Here is a 17056-nt window from a genome sequence, read left to right as displayed (position 1 = left end):
CGCTCTGCCGGCAGACCGATGTAGGCAGTTAAGCTGTGTACACTTGCTCTCGCAACCACGCAATAAAAACTTGAATTCTAAAGTGAGCCCCGAAAATGCTACTGTAAGCCACTGCCTCTTCTATAGGGATGTCTTAAATAGTTAAGCTCAATCAGTGGAATTTTACCACTTTAGACAGTGTGAAATGATTATTTAGCAGAGGAAATTTAAAGGAGTGTTCAGCTTTTGGATGAAAGTGCAGCCACATTTGTTGACACCTCTGAACATAGCTAAATAAGCATAAGGTATATAGAAACATAGCACAATAACAACACAACAGAAACATAATGGCACAAAAACCAAAACAGTCAAAATGGAAGAAAATATAGCATGCCTAGTACAAAACTACAATACAATGCACTGAGGTAGCACAAAAACACAACATATTAAAACCACCTCAACAATTATGTGCTAGCATAGTGGTCACCTATTACCACTTCCACAAATCTCCTTTCCTAATACAGTGGTAAAAGGTGTTTTTATCAATCAATGCCTAGCACGTCGAAGAAATGCGTTAGTGCCAGTCAAAAATGGTGTGTGAATGATCCACCCCTTGGCAATTTTCAGTCTCTAGCTCTAGACAGGCATACTAGTATCTTTGGGCATCAGAATGAAAATCACCTTCAGAAAACGGAACATTTGAACTCCATTCACACCTAAATTGCGACAGAATGATAACGGCCTTGACGCAACCCTCATTCACTAAGAAGCAGCAATCTGCATGCATTTCACCCAAATCCCATCATGGGTTGGTTCAACGTTGACTCAATCAAATAAAACACAGGTTTATAAGCGAAATTGCTTTCATTGGTGTCACTTTTCAGTGTATTGTTTTCTTATTGTGAATGTTTTATTGGTCGTTTTTAGGTCGAGGACTACCGGTCTGCCGAAGGCAGAACCGGAAGTCGGAAGATTTAATGTTTTCTAGAGTGGCTATTTAGCCCGCCTCTCTTTTAGCTTCTCCTCCATTGGCTGGCTTCCTAAACGGAGGCCAGCTATTGGAGGAGAGAGCCGTCCCTCCAAATAGTCTCCGTCTTTTTCAGATTCAGGGGCGTGTTCCTGCTGTTCTTTCCACTTTTTAGCCATGCCCCTTTAGAACAGCAGGAACACGCCCTCGAATCTGAAAAAGTTTCGAAGCTTCCATCCGCCATTTTTTAGGACTCACCAGAAGCTCCGAGGGCGTTGCAGGCGTTTGTCTCCTACAGGGGTAGACTTTCGGACGAAGTGGAACACCAGATCAGGGAAGGCTGAAATGTCAGGTAATTCCTAGCTCTTTATTGTGGGGGTGAGCGGATTGCCGGCCCTGACGCAAAGCTTGTCCCCTGATGCCAAAACATGGCCTGTGACCCGGGGCAGTGAAGGGTGGTACAACGCGTGTGTAAGCAGGGCAAAGTGAAATGATGCAGCCGCCATAAACTTGGATTATTAAACTGAATCCCATCCGTAGTTTTTACACCTAGACTAAATAAAGGGGCAGTGTTTAGCGTCTCGCTAGATAGCACCTTCACCTAGACCAGACACTTGAAGAATTTGGATGCCAGCCCCAGAATTGTCATGTTCTTCGTACTGTGTGTAGCAACACAATTTATAATTGGCTCTTTAGCGCCTCGGAATATCGTTTAATCGAGCTTTGTTTTTAGTAATTCGTGGTAGTTTAGAAGTCAGGTGTCTGATTGTGGAGGTATGTACTGTACTGGGCGTTAATAATTCATTAAGTATCGCAGCTCTGCAGCCTCACTTAAACGACCTTTTTTCCTCTGCACTTCAATCTGCTGTTGCTACTTCCCTTTAGCAGAACGCTTGTTTTCAAACATTGGACACTTTCTGCCACGAAATTCACGACTTGTGTTGCTCGTCTCTGTTTAAGACGGATTTAATGGCGGCTTTTTGTCTCCTACAGGGGTAGACTTTCGGACGAAGTGGAACCCAAGATCAGTGAAAGCTGAAATTCAGGTATTTCCTAGCTCTTTATTGTGTGGGTGAGTGGATTGCCGGCCCTAAAGCAAAGCTTGTCCACTGATGCCAAAACGTGGCCTGTGACCCGGGGCAGTGAAGGGTGGTACATCACGTGTGGACAAAGTGAAATGAGGGCTTAAACATCTTTCGGGACAGACAACCAAATGGTGATAAATCGTAATGCTGATCACTTTGTGCCCCCCCCCCCCCTCCGGTCCAGGTAACCCATCATACCGAGCGTGTCGTAATTATGATTGGTGGTTAAGTCGGTCTTTCTAGGGCATGTCACGTGAGCAATGCATACTGAGTGAATATTTTGGTGTCAACGGCAGTGGCTTTTCTATTCCGTATTTTCTGAGCACGCCGTCAGTCTGCACACTGAATACTTCAGCGAAGAAATTAGCTGTACTGTCGTAATTTCCCCTTGAAACAAACAGTGGTGGGGGCAGGGTTTAGCGTCTCTATGTAGCTCCTTCATCGAGAATAGACATTTGATGAATTTTGAGGCCAGTCCCAGGATTGGCATGTTTTTCATATAAACTGTGTGTAGCAACACAATTTATAATTGGCTTTTTAGCGCCTCGGCATATCCTCTAAACGAGCTTCGTGTTTATGGTAATTCGGTGGTAGCGACTAAATAACGGGCCTTCTCCACGCCTGAGTAGTTTTCATACTAAATAACTTATAATTAAGAAGTTTCTTGTTCGGTTTGGAGGGAATGTGTCTAATCGTGGAGGTATGTGCACTAAGTAATACTCGTAGGTAATTTCATCGTTGCTAGTATTGGGCGTTAATAATTCATAAAGTATCGCAGCCTCACTCGAACAACATTTTTTCCTAGATACTTCCATCTGCTGTTGCTACTTCCTTTAGCAGAACGAAATTCACGTTGATTGTTGGTTTTGCACTAATCTTTATTTCTGTGTTTAACAGCATTCCGATGTCCGAAGGATGCGCAGTTCGTTCTAGAGAGAGACTATCTTCACAGCACAATTGCGGGTAAATATCAGACCACCTCGGAACTCCCCTAAAAGACTGAATTTCTGTAACGTTCCTTAAACTTTGCAGACTCTTGCGAGGGTATATTAAAGGCCTCACTCCACGAGGACTACACAGTTGTAGTTCATCACCACTTTGTGGCCAACATGCTGTTCAGATATCATTTTAATTGATTAAAACTACCGTGCTTGCTTAAATCACTGCTATGACTTGCGCTCAGTTCCACACGGTGGAAGCATTTAGTTTCCTTTTTCGGTCGAGCCTGGGCAGTGCGCTGTTTTTGAGACATGCGGTGTCTCCTTTGTGCACACCCATCGTTTTCATTGGTTCCTTTTTAGGCGAGGGACCATCTGGTCTGCCGAGGGCAGAACCAGAAGTCCGGAGATTTAATGTTTCTGAGAGTGGCTATTTAGCCCGCCTCTCTTTTTGCCTCTTCTCCATTGGCTGGCTTCCTAAACGGAGGCCAGCCATTGGAGGAGAGAGCCGTCCCTCCAAATAGGCTCCGTCTTTTTCAGATTCGGGGGCATGTTCCGTGCTGTTCTTTCCACTTTTTAGCCACGCCCATTTTCGAACAGCAGGAACACGCCCTCGATTCCGAAAAAGTTTCGAAGCTTCCATCCGCCATTTTTTATCAATCACTCGAAGCTCCGAGGGCGTTGCAGGCGGCGCCGGGCTCGGGAATCCTGTGCACAGCTCCCAGGTGCAGCCTGCTCTATGCCCGGCTGCCCTGTGCGTATCACAGACCGACAGCCTCCTCCCGAGGATCCCGGTGGCTGCGCTCCACCCTCATCCCGGCCGCTACCTTCCAGTGCCGTCCGCGCCGCGGCACCAGCAGCAAACAGCTCTGGGATCGTGCACAACCGGGAGCCCCGTGTGCTCCCGGTTGTGTCCCATATAGTGGCTTTGAAAGTTGACAAATGTTACTGTAAATGACTATGACCCATACTTTCCACAAAAATGATTATTGGGGTTGTGCGTATCTTTTTGGGGTGAGAGGTCGGTCCGCAGCTTGCCAGTCTACAAACGATTACTATCATCGAACACAGCCACGTATTGAGTGTTTATTGGTGGGGGCTGTTAGAGCCGTAGGTCTGGGTGGAAAGAACCCCCTTTACACTGGAGGTTCATGTACAGCTGTGCACTCACACCGCATGCAGTGCAGGGACACGGCCCGAAGGTGCCTTCGCACAAACAAGGAACCGGTCAGATCGAGGGATGGGGGCACACCACAGCCCCACGGAAGGCCACTACAGAACTGGCTCTCTGCTCCAGGAGCGCCCTCAGCTCTGCGCCCCCCCCTGCAGACTCCCTTTTACAGCTGGGAGCGCCCTGGACTTCAGAGCCCGCGCCGTCAGCACAGCGTCGCACTGAAGGCACCGGCGGGGCATTAACCCCTCTCTCCCAGGCGAGCCTGCGCCTCCCTTGTGTGAGGCCACCCTCCCATCCACTCCTGAAGCCTTGGTTGGAACTAGGCAAGGACCCTGCATCACGCCACTGCAGGTGTGTGCGTTTCTGGGGATGGGAAGCAGGACAGTAACACCATGCACAATGTGAACATGCCATTATGCAAATATAAATCACACTCGACCACATGAATTTCAGCCTGCCACCCCATCAATGGTTAATATTCACAGCCGGGTGTATTTACTGCCGTCATAATAAATCTGAGTTAGTGAATATAGCCCCAATACTCACCCCGCCCCAAAAAACAGCAGAAACAGTCCTTGGCACCCAAGCAGTCCCCAATATCCTAGCAATTTACTATTCGGAAGCCCACCGTCAGTGTAATCGAATTTAAAAAGTTTGTGGGCACACGTCATATTATATTTCAGATTTCATAATGTTTTCGAAAATTCTAATTCGCCATCACAGAGTTTTACATACTTCTGAGATAAAAAGGCTTAGAAATCACATTTGAAATTGAGTTAAAATGTGTTGAGGTGTGTGCTGCAGGCAGTAAAACTTTTTTTTAAATCCAGGTGAAAAAGTCTAGTGTTTGGGGGTCTGTTGCCCTTTCGCCAGAATTTTGTAAATTTTTTGCAGTTTTATGTAGCGCTACGTCGACCGGAGCTATTGGAGGGCAATACTGTTCACCAGTTCCATTACACATGGTTTATTCGTTTTTGTAGCCACGAGGAGATTAAGTAATTTGTCTCGAAACACAAGTGGTTGAGCAGACGCCGAGATTCGAAACCGGTTCCTCAGTTTCAAATTCGACGGCACTGGCCATAACGCCACATCCCTTAACGTCTTCCTAATGTTTACATCTCTTGGTCTTTAGGGTGTTGTAATGTTTCCTATATCTCACTACCTCACAACACCCCTCTCCCTCACTATATCACTGTTTCACTACCTCACTCTCTCTCACTACATAACTCTCTCTACCTCACTACTCCACTCTATCTCACTACCTCCCTATCTCACAACTTCTCTCTCTCAAAACATCACTACCTCACTCTCTAGCTCACAACCTCACAACTTCACTCTCTCACTCACTACCTCAATCACTCTCTATCTCACTACCTCACTCTTTCTATCTCACTAACTCACTTTCACTCTCTCTTTCACTACCTCTCTCTCTCTCACTACATCACAACATCACTCTATGCTTATATATCACTACCTCACAACATCCCTCTCCCTCACTACCTCACTCTTTCACTACCTCACTCTCTCTATCTACCTCACTCTCTCTCACTACCTCACTCTCTATTTCAATACCTCACTCTCTCTCTCTATCTCACTACCTCACTCTCTCTGCTAATGCAATAGGTATCACATATGCAAAAAAAAGCTAATGCCCATAGAAATGACAATGCCATTTATTTAGGGATACAAAAATGATTAAAAAAATAATGAGCAATACCAATAGCTCTACCTATAATATTGCCGAGACCATTGCATTGTAAATGCTTGTTTCCTGAATGCAATCATTATAGTCAGTGAACATCAGAATGCAAGAGATATTTCTGCAGCAGATGTGTTTAGCGAAGCAGACTTTGCGGTGTATGGGTTTAGGGCCTGGAGGTTATGTCATGTTGTTATGTTCTGTTAAGTGTACGTGTAGAGTGCGCTATCACTCGAGAGGATATCCTGATGCTTTGCAGGTGTGAGTCAGCCTATGGCGGGTCTAGGGGGCTATTCAAGGAGCAGATCTCAGCTTCTTGTGGAATTCAAGGAGTGAGGAAGAGGGTCTGATGTGGAGTGGCAAACTCTAGTTTATTAGTCAATTAAAACCATAAAAAAGATAAAAATACACAATTAACATCACTGCAAATAAGAACAAATATGCAAACACACAGAACAATGACATGAAATGTAAAACCAGCTCCGCTTAGCCAGAGTGCCTTCATTGCAGTGAGCCCAGAGTGCCAAAGTGCATACCTTCACAGGACTAACTCGTTGCTACCCCGGGCTGCCCAAAAGGCATATAAAGTGAAGAATGTATATAAATGTAAGCAGTATCTTGGCTGAGCTGATTAGTCAAGTAAACCCATAAAAAAATGCCGAACTGCTTGTATGAAGCTTTTAAAATAATTGGAGTCCATACAGCGGAGTAGAAATGTAAGGCCTCCTAAGGGTGCATAAAGTCCTGGCGTGCATAAGATGTAAACATTGTCTTGACTAAGCTTTCTCTTCAAGTAAATGAATAAAGTGCTACAATACTTACGTAATACTTACACTACAATGGATACTCACAGAACGTGGTAGGGATTTGTGACAGCCTGAGCGAAAACGACTACCTTCCTAGCAGCCCACCTTGATTTTAACAGGGTGATTTCCCAATTTTTTTAAATTTGCCTCGACCACTTCGACTAATCCCTATTCATTAGCGTAAATGTGCCTTTCCCTACAGATGCTAACTGATCGCAACCCCCAACATAAGAAACCAATAAAAGTGCCAAAGTGCATGTAAAACGTAAGCTTGAACACGTACCCGAAAGATAGGTAGGGGGCTAGAGACACCCTAGGAGGGAGCATGCTGCTTCCCTAATTGCCCAGTGTGGCTTAGGGGGAAATGCCTACTCTAATGGACTTACAGACTGCCAAAAAATACACATGTGAGACACCTAATAAAGTTTGCACCAATAGACCGAGCACCAAAATTGCCAGAGAGAATTTAAATGATGTGTTCCAATGTAATACTTTGCCATTACAAGTTTAATGAAGCCTTTCCCGTGTACCCAGACACAAGCATAAAGTGCCACAGTGCACCTATTAAATGATACAGAAACTAATGCCAAATAAAAGAGGATAGGAACTGGATGAATCCTGCATCTCCCCAGCAGCCCGCCATTTCCATAAACCCTTCAGTGAGCACATCTTAACTAGCAGCCCTGTCCTCAATCTGAGCATAGATGTCCTCCTTATCAAGGTCCTAAAAAATGTCCAAGAATTGCACCAGTCGGATGTTAAGCATTGTATTCCATGGACCCGGTGACTCTAGTACTGCACATCTGCAATCCTAATCCCCAATGCATTAAACTCCTTCCTTAACATGGTTCCCCACAGCAAGGACTAGAATATAGAATATGCATGAGCGACTCATTTACCTGATGGCACTAGCGACATCCCATGTCCCCCCGTTGGTCTTTATCCTGCCATTTTGGTATGAAGTCCAGAGTGGGAATCTCTCCCAAAGTCTGCTACAGTAATTTCTGTTGGACCGTCAGGGAGTAGGCGGCTTCCAAAAATACGGTGGTGCTTTTGATTGTCATAGGAATTCAACACTAGCCACAGGTGTTTATTTGGCTGCTGCTCCTTTGTCCTCTATACAGCTTTTCAACTTTATACTTTTTTTTAACATTCTTCTGAATACTTGGGCAGTTGTATCTACAATCCATAGTTCGTCCAGCCCAAGATTTTCTATACTATCATCAAGATATTTCTTACAATCACCCTTTCCTCTTTGGAGGTTGATTTCAGACCAGACCAAGCTAGCTAGCAAACACCCAGCTGCAGATTTCAACGTATGGCAGCATTTTACAAAAGCCCCAGGCCTGGCAATGGTCTGTCTTGTCAGAGAGAACTCCAGTATGACTTGAGCGAGCGACGCTGAGCTCGGCACCCGAAATACTTGCATGTGAGTTTTTATTATGATTTTAAACAGCAAAGTTATTTCGCCTCCGTATGAGAGATTGAGTATCAGTCTTGCCTTCATTACTACAGCCAGTGGTCAGAGGGTGTGCCCCCGAAGGGTTTTTGTTAAAGTTGAAAATGTTAAATTTGAGGCTATGACTTTTTCTTTGATTGCTTCTCTTTGTGGAGAAAGCGAGGTATTTGAGTCAAATCTGATGTCTAGATAGACATATGCCTATGTCTCATTTAGCGTGGCGTCATTGAGGTACCTTCTGCATTGATTTAAGATAAATTGATTTATCGAGATTACTTTTGTTTTCTTAAGGTTAATCTCCAACTCATTGTCTACTACACATATTGCCAAATGATTGATTGATCTCTGCAGACCTACCCTGGTGTTACTAAACAGAAGCAGGTCGTCCGCATACAAGATGTTTGACAGCGGAGTGCCACCAAGGCTCGAGATGTGTGATACCAACCCATTAAACACTGGAGAAAGGTCTGAAATATATAGAATAAATAGGAGCGGCCTAAGAATTCACCCCTGCTTCAGATCAATTGATGTCCTCACTTCCCTTGAGAGATGGGTGTCATCCCAAGCTTAATCTTGACCTAAGTGTCCAAGTAAAGCAGCCTAATAATTTTTAATATATTGTATAGAATTCCCAATAGCTAAAGCTTTACCCATGAAAAAAGGGAAAACACTGCATCTCCTTTACCCCTCTCCTGGGGAGGTGTAGAAATCTGACACATTTCCAGGTTTACAAAACCTTGTCAATCTGGAAATGCGTCAGGTTCCTTGGATGTTGCATGGAAACAACCACAGCAACACCCATGGAAGGTCCCTTTAACTAAGATTAATGTGTGAAAGGTGGCCATACTTACAAGGCCATGAAAAGCCATGCAGGGTGGCTTTATGTGGCCCTGTAAATATGGGCAGGCACACTGCAGCGCCGGTGTGCCAAAAAAAGTGACACACCGATGGCTCCATGGGCATGTAAATAAGCCCCTGTATATTGATAGAATGTATAGATGGTCTTCTTAAGTGGTGTTGCATGGTTTGAGGCACTCTGGCTAGGAGGTGGGTCAATAGAAAGATCACCAAAGAATGTCTTTAGATGGACAGGCAAACAAGATGTTTACATTTTTTATAGAATGGGTTGAAAATTGGCAGCTTTGGTCATTTTGTTGATGTGGGAACATTGAAAGGAAAGAGTCCATTGTAAAATCTAAATATTTCACTGATAGAGAGATGGACGTAAGAAATTGTTTACTTTATGTGTAGAATTAGCAGAATGGATTGGAGATTTTAGCCCTTCTGGTTTATTTTCCAGACATCTGTACTAGTTCTTCAGCTACATCTAGTACATTCCAGATGCAGGTCCTAACATTTACCAGCTTTCACCGGGCTCTCTGCTGAGTGTCACAGCTTCATTGAATTCTATTGATGACATAATTTATAATGTCATTTGTGATATGTGATGTAATTTGTGAGATGTATGAGGGTGTCAGTCTCGTACTACTACTACTTGTTTTGCTCCTCCATGGTTGGTGAATTTAATTCCAATTTATCACCATATGTTTGAAATATAGTAGGCTGGTGAGGTATTTGGAGAAAATATTGAGTGTAGGCTTGTGGGGTATTTGGACATAATATTGAGTTTTAAATATCGACTTACAGAAATATCAGATACAAAACTTGTGGTTCAAAAAGATCATGATGCAGGAATATAATTTTCAAGAATATCGATTTTCAAGTAAGTTATATATTGTTGGCAAGAATATTGTTGTTGTTAATATTGTTTTCAATAATATAGCTGTTAAATATATTGTGTTTTAATTATCTTCATATATTTTACTGCATATGTTAATTTTGTGTGTTATTGCTTGTATAATTGTTAAAAATATTTTTAATTGGTTTATAATTTTTAATTTAATTGCTGATATGCTGATACTAATGTATTTAATTTTTATTTCTGTATTTATTTCCCAGTTTTATATAGAGCTTGCTGACCTCGAAGGTATCAGAGCACTCTACAAATTGTGGGCATAGTTAATTAGAGCTGAAAGCAAGGATACCTGTAGGTCAAACATAGTCAAAGAAATATACGCAATATAACAATAATATAGAGAGAACAATCAAACAGTACATAAAAAACAAATTAGGTAATGACGTTAGTGGAAAAATAGTGACTGAATGTGTCAGGTGGCCATAACGGAAGAGTCAATAGAGGGTAGTTGAATCCTTGTGAAACGTGGATCAACTTGTGATCGAATTAACATAGTTGTTTAGAAGTGGAGATCTGAGGTCATGTTTGAAGCAAGAAAAGGAGAGGCAGACATCTTCGGAGAATGAGCTTTATATCTTGGGAGAATTTCCTGAGAAGAGGTGCTTCTGGGTAGATTTCTGTTTCATCTTGGAGGGTATGAGAAGAAGTGAGTTGGAGCTTCTTAGAACCCAGCCGCTATCTGCCCTCAAAAGTTTGGTTGCAAGGTTTTTGGGGTTATTTGTATGGGGAGCTTTGTGGGAAATACAGTCTTTCTCGAAAACGCATCTTTCTTCAATGGGAAGCCAGTTGAGACTCTTAAGGGCAGGTGAGATGTGAGCAAACCGCTTCAATCCTGTGAGGAGTCTGCCTGCCATTTTGAAAGTGGCTCTCAGGGGTGGGAGGTGACCATTTGGAGTTCTAGTAATGATGGCGTTGCCATAGACAAGTTCTGAGGGGACAAGTGATTATACTACATTCTGAAGATCGTTGAGGGGGACGAAAGGTTTGATTTTTTTTAGGTGTTTTAGTATGAAGAGGGCTCTGATGTTGATGTTCTCCTTCATAGACATGTTTTTATCAAGGGTGATACCCAAGGACTTCACGGAGTTAGAAAGGGAAAGAGAGTGATCTAACGAGTTCACTTTTTTGAGCCATACTTTTGATTGGAAGAGGGTTGTTTTTGAGGTAGAGGAGTAGCAGTTCGGTCTTGTTGGGGTGCAGTTTTAAGTTTAGTGTGGCATTTAAATAAAGATGTGTTTGGGTGACATTATTTTGTAGAAGAGTTGTGTCTCGTCAGAATATAGATGATATTTAACCCCTGTTGTTTCAGAATAATGGTCAAGGATTCAATAAAGAGATTAAATAGGGCTGGGTAAAGTATTGAGCCTTGAGGAAAACCTTGAGAAACCAGTACAGGCTTCGTAGTGTCATAGGTGGTTGCTAGATCTGTAGAGGTAAAGGGTTTGAAGTTAATTGAGTATAATTAATTAACAGTTCATTATTAATTTAGCAATAGTAATTTAATTGATTATTATAATTATTATTATAATTGTGTAATAATGATATGTTTTAAGTTATATATTATGTGTGGGCTGCTGGGGCTATAGGGGTATAGGGTGAAAAGTTAAATAAATGTAATTAATTAATAATTTATTTATTAATAATTATTGAATTGTTTATTAATTATTATTAATTCTGTAATAATTATATATTTTCAGTTATATATTAGGTGCGGGTTGGTAGGTTTGTAGGGGTGGGAACTTCATTTAGTATAATAAATTAACAATGAATTAATAATGTATTATTAATTGTTACATTGATTATCAAGTAAGTTATCAGTGCAATAATGATAGTTTCAAATTTATTTATTAGCTGCGGGCTGCTGCGTTTGTAGGGGTATAGGGCGGGAAGGCAATTTAGAAATAATCAATGAATAAGTAATTATTAATTTTTTATTAATAATTTATTTGATAATTATGTTGATTGTGTTGTACTTATTTACTTTAGTAATATTTTAAATGTGGGCTGCTAGGGTTGTGGTGGTAAAATATGGGAAGTTAATTAAGTAATACATGTTTTTTAAATTGATAATTATGTATTACAATTTTAATAATCATGCAAATTGTGTAATTGTTTTTTATTTATATATGCATCATTTTTATTTGGTTAATTAATAATATTAATATTAGGAGTATTATATTTGTTTCTAATTTATTAGGGTTATTCAAATATATTATGTGTTTGAAGTGAAGTCCTTTCCCCAATATTGCACAGACTGGAGTTGGAATATTAAATATTACCCTATCAAAGTCCAATGCTTTCCCTATTGTTGCACAGACTGGCGTGGGAATAGTAAATGTAATCTCTCTGAAGTCCAATTTTGTCCCTACTGTTGCACAGGCTGGAGTGGGAATAGTAAATGTAATCCCTCTGAAGTCCAACGCTTTCCCTACTGTTGCACAGGTTGGATTTGGAATAGTAAATTTTACCCCTCCGTAATCCAACGATTTCCTGACTTTTGCACAGACTGGAATAGGAATAATACATTTTACACCTCAGAAGTCAGCTTTCCCTACTGCTGCATAGACTGGAGTGGGGATAGTATATTTAACCCCTCCGAAGTCCAACGCTATCCCTACTTTTGCACAGACTGGAGTGGGAATAGTAAATCGTACCCCTTCCTAGTCTAATGCGTTCTCTACTTTTGCACAGACTGGAGTGGGAGTACTACATTTCACCCCTTTGAAGTCCAACACTTCCCCTACTGTTGCACAGACTGGAGTAGGAATAGTAAATCTTACCCCTCCAAAGTCCAATGCTTTTGTTACTGTTCCACAGTCTGAAATGGGAATAGCAAATTCCCAGGCTTCAATATTGTCTAAATATATCTATTATTTTTTTTTTTAAAATTTTCTATCATTTGTTTATACATATTTATGTATTCATATATTTTTAGTAAATGTCTTTTTTATTTACATATTTAATGAATTTGGTAAAAACGTTTTTCAGTTGATTTGATAATACTTTAATGTTATATATATATGGAGATGGTGGTCCCTGGGGTGCATGGGGCACCCTCTAATTAATGCTGCAAATCCCTGGGAGGTGATGGTCCCCAGGGTTCTAAAGAGCCCATGAAGGGGGCTCTGTGTGGCCCCTCCAATATTTTAAGAAAAGTCCAAGGGAGGTGGTGGTCCCCGGGACCCTGCGAGGTCCATGCAACCCCCTAATTGTCTTTAGAACCCCGGGGAGGTCCGCGTGACCCCTCTAATTGTCTTTATAGGCCCGGGAGTGGTATTCCCCAGGCACAAAATTGCCCTTGGAGGAGGAGTTGTGTGACCCCTCATTAAATTTGTTATTCAGCATGCCCCGGGACCTGGCTCATCCGGGTCTACATTAAAAACAAGTGAGGGAGAGAGCGCTTGCTGTTTAAAATAATTTTTCCTGCAGATTCACAGCTCCATCATAATTTTATAGCAAATTATTTTTTTATATGCTTTCTTGCCCTTTCTGGGTCTCAGTGGGACCCCAGGATCAGGGGTAGGGGGTGAGGGTATTCCTACCCTGCCCTCTTTTCTTTTTTCAAAGTTTTTTCTGGGACTCAGCTGAAGCCTAGAGGAAACATCTCCTTCCACTAAGGGTGAGCACTTTGAAAGCTCCTGCTTACTGAAAGCAGACTGTTTGCTTTGGCCTGGTATGAGCAGTCAGCTCTTGCCAAGAAAAAGAAAACAGCTATGTCCTTGGGTGGGCACCCTGGGACATAGCAGGAACCAGCCCAGGGGGTGGCAGCCTCCAGGGCCACAAATGGCTCCAGGAGGGGGGCCGCTTGGTCCCCCTCCTTCTGTTTTCATGAGCTGGCCATGGGGAGCTAGTGTTTCCCGGGGATGTATATGGGCCAGGAGTGGGGCCATGCAACCCCGCCACATATATTTTCATAGCTGGCCTGGGGAGATGGTGGTCCCTGGGGTGCATGGGGTACACATGGCACCCGCTAATTAATACAGCAAATCCCTGGGAGGTGTGGCCCCCTCCAATATTTTAAGTAAAAGTCCCAGGGATGTGCGGTCCCCGGGGCTCAAAAAAGCCCATGTAGGGGGTCAGTGCACGCTCTCCATTTTTTTGATAAAGCCCCAGGGAGATGGTGGTACCCTGGGCTCAAGTTTGACTTGGAGACTCATGCACTCACTCACAGACCCACACACCCACTCAAAGACCCACTCAGGCTCACACACCCACTCAGAAACACATTCACTGACTCACAGACCCACTCAGAGACTAATACACCCACTCACAGGCCCACTCAGACACTCATGCACCCATTCAAAAAGCTACTTAGACACTCTTGTACTCACTACTGGCCCACTCAGAGACTTACACCCACTCACAGAACCAATCAGAGACTCATACACCCACTCACAGTTCCACTCAGAGACTCAAGTACTCTCTCACAGACCCACTCAGAGACTCATGCACTCACAGGCCTACTCAGAGACTCATGTACTCACTCACGGATCTACTCAGAGACTTATGCACTCACTCACAGACCTACTTAGAGACACATGCATTCACTCAAAGACCCACTCAGACTCATTTACACACTTGCATAATCACACACCCACTCAGAAACTCACTCAGAGACTCACCACTCACATACAAACCCACTTAGACATTCATGTACTCACTCACAGACTGATTCACACACTTATGGAGGCACTCGCAAACCCACTCAGACTGTCTGACACCCACTCACAGACCAATTCAGACACTCACACAACCACTCACACACCCATTCAGACAATTTATGCAGCTGCTCCCAGATGAACTTAGATAGTCACACACCCTCTGACAGATCGACACAGCCACTCTCACACCCACTAATAGACCTACTGAGACACTCCTGCACTCACTCACACACTCACTGTGAAAGGTTACTGGTTAAAATTAAGTTACAGGGAAGTTACAGTTAGACTCTGATTTCACTCGTACAAAACAATAGGAATTCAGCAGTAATAGTTATCTGAGCTAGCTATAGCTTACGCCCCTGCAATGCATTGCTTATGACGTTACATATTACATCACTGATGACACGGTCACTAGTAGGTAGTTATAGTTAGTACCAAAGTTTCCATATGAAAGGCACTTTTTGTTTTGGCAATAATTATGGCTCCCCTTTTAAAAAATCGACACAATATATTTTGGAAGTTTCACAGTGATCTGTCAAGCAGGGGGCGAGAAAAAAGTGGGTCTCAAAACACATTTCTTCCATGTTATGTCTATTGGAATTTTTTTATTGTTGAACACCATTACAGCCCAAATCGCTTAATGGAACTACACTAAATCTGACAGACAGCTAGTTGTTGGTCCAGAAAGTGTTGGAATTTGGTGTATATCTATTCAGTAGTTTAAAAGATATTTGAGTTAAAAAAAATAGATATCTGGGGATGTGAGTCCTTGCAGGGGGCTCAAGTATCCTACTAAAATCAGATTAGGCTGCCAAAACTTCAACCAGGAAGTGATGGCAGCCATCGTGGGACTCGGTTTGAAGCTGAGTCCCACAGAAAAAGTGAAAAATTAAGAAAAGGGAGCAGGGTAGGAATACTCTGACCCCCAGATATTATGAGGGGTCCCACAGGGACCGCATCAGGGCTCTAAAGCATTTTTTTAAATGCTGCCATGAATTTGCGGTTGGATCCAGAAATTCATGGCAAAACAAAATTAAAAAGACGCACAGGCTCCCATGCGTCTTTTATAATAAGCCACCAGGTGGGCCAAATCCCAGGGGCATGCTATTAAAAATATGTGAGGGGTGCCCATGTGGCACTTCCACACCCCTGGGATTGCCACCTCCCTGGGGTTATTGCTTAAATTTGTGCGGTGTATGGACTCCCATGCCACCTCGGGGACTGAAACCTCCCAGGGTATATGTCTTTATGTTAAATGAAAGTGGGGGGCTGCACGGACCCCCAACAGCCCTGGGGACAGGCACTTCCCTGGGGACGTATGCAAAATAAAAGCACGCCCCCCGTAGCCCCAAGGCCACCACCTCTGTGGAGGAATTACCATTGAAACATGGGGGCATCCCCCACCTTTAACAAAATGAGAAACGAAAACTCTGACAAGTTGTCGGAGGCCACCCACCTTCTTCACCACTCTGCAAATGCACTTCCTCAGTTGGAGGATTAAGTCCCCTTGGATCCAGTGCATCCTTGGAAGCCTACAAGCCCTCCTGTTATCTCCAGCAAGTCCCACACTGTGGGATTACTGAGAGGACTTCAGAGGCCATGCCCTCTTTCTGCACCACTATGCAAACATGCCTCTTGGTGCTCTGCTGGTTGGGGGATGAAATCCTCTTGGTTCCAGAGGGTCCTTGTGGGCCTACTACCCCCTACTACATCCAGTAAGTCCCACAGAGCATGATTGCTGTAAGGACTTTGGAGGCCATTTGGGGACTGCCACCTCCCGGGGCTTTATGCAAAATAAATGCAGGGGGCTGTGTGGTCCCCTCTACAGCCCTGGGGATCACCACCTCCATTGGGGAATTCCCACAGAAATGTGGGAAGCATCCCCCCTCTCTAAAAAAAAGTAGTAAAATAACCTTGTGCAAATCTTCAGAGTCCAAGCCCCCTTCACCACCAATCTGCATATGAACCGCCTGGTGCACTGCTGGTTGGGGAACTAAACCCCCTTGTCTCCAGAGGGTCCTTAGGGGCCAACAAGCCCTCCTGTTATCCCCAATAAGTCCCACACAGCCACATTCCTGAGAGGACTTCAGAGGCCCTGCCCCTTTTCTTCACCACTATCAAACACACCTCCTGATGCACTGCTGTTTGGGGGGATGATGTCCCCTTGTCTCCAGAGTGTCCTTTAGGACCAACTACCCCTGCTGTCACCTCCAGTAAGTCCCACACAGTGGGATTGCTAAGAGGTTATCGGAGAACATTCCCCCTTTCTCCACTATTCTGCAAACGTGCCTCCTGGCACACTTCTGGTTGGGGGATGAAGTCCTCTTGATTCCAGAGGATCCTCAGGAGCCAACTACCCCTCCTGTTACATCCAGTAAGTTCCACAGATCACAATTGCTGTAAGGACTTCGAGAGCCATGCCTCCATTCTTGACCACTCTGCAAACGCACCTCCTGGTGTACTACTGCTTACAGGGTGAAGTCCTCGTGGCTGCTGAGGGACCTTGGGGGCCAAGAAGCCCTCCTGTTACCT

The 17056-nt window shown here is 43.5% G+C and overlaps 1 non-coding gene across 1 annotated transcript; it reads left to right on the top strand.

Moving 5' to 3' along the window:
- Positions 1 to 2116: 2116 nt before the first annotated feature.
- On the top strand, positions 2117 to 2188 carry LOC146860346 (small nucleolar RNA SNORD2). The gene has a single exon (XR_014979347.1). It is a non-coding gene; the product is annotated as a small nucleolar RNA SNORD2 (small nucleolar RNA).
- The last annotated feature ends 14868 nt before the right edge of the window (positions 2189 to 17056 follow it).

Source organism: Triturus cristatus, chromosome 3_1 (assembly GCF_964204655.1).
Source record: "Triturus cristatus chromosome 3_1, aTriCri1.1, whole genome shotgun sequence".
Lineage (NCBI taxonomy): Eukaryota > Metazoa > Chordata > Amphibia > Caudata > Salamandridae > Triturus > Triturus cristatus.
Note: the sequence above shows the minus strand (reverse complement) of the source record. Positions and strands in the feature narration are given on the sequence as shown.